We start from the raw sequence: 575 nt of genomic DNA, 5'->3' as shown, positions 1-575 counted from the left end.
CCCAGACCTAAGGGCTCCTCCCAACCGGAAGGGGCAGGTACCAGTATAAATAAGCCGGTCTGGAAACTGGGTCCGCGCATGTGTTCAGTTCCGACAGAGGTTCATCAAATCTAAGGTGCGTAGATCAAGTCCTTTCTCAGATTCGAACTTGAAATACCTGAAGAGAAAGTCCACGGAACACAGGATATGTTTCACTGAGTAACCATGTGAACAACACACAATTCTGCATGTGTTTCGTGTGTTTTGTCTGTATAATTATATAGGCATGTATATGTATATGAATGTATGTACTTTATGCATATATACATATATATATATATACACACATCAAAAAATATGATTTCTTTTCTTTTTTGAAATCCCAAGCAAAATAAGGAGGGTTTATTGCAATTAGGAGTGAGCTATGATATTTATGCCCATATTTTCTAGTTAACTTAGAAAGCACAAATTCTATGTTAATGACTTGAGCCTGATGCTCTCCAATCAAATTAGCAGCCCAAAGAAAAACTGCATATTTAATTCCCCAGTCACACATCTCCACCAATGTGCTCCAACTAAAGGAAACTGGAACCCAC

Source organism: Ictidomys tridecemlineatus, chromosome X (assembly GCF_052094955.1).
Source record: "Ictidomys tridecemlineatus isolate mIctTri1 chromosome X, mIctTri1.hap1, whole genome shotgun sequence".
In the NCBI taxonomy this organism is placed as follows: domain Eukaryota; kingdom Metazoa; phylum Chordata; class Mammalia; order Rodentia; family Sciuridae; genus Ictidomys; species Ictidomys tridecemlineatus.
The sequence above is the reverse complement of the archived record's forward strand: the minus strand, read 5'-3'. Positions refer to the sequence as shown.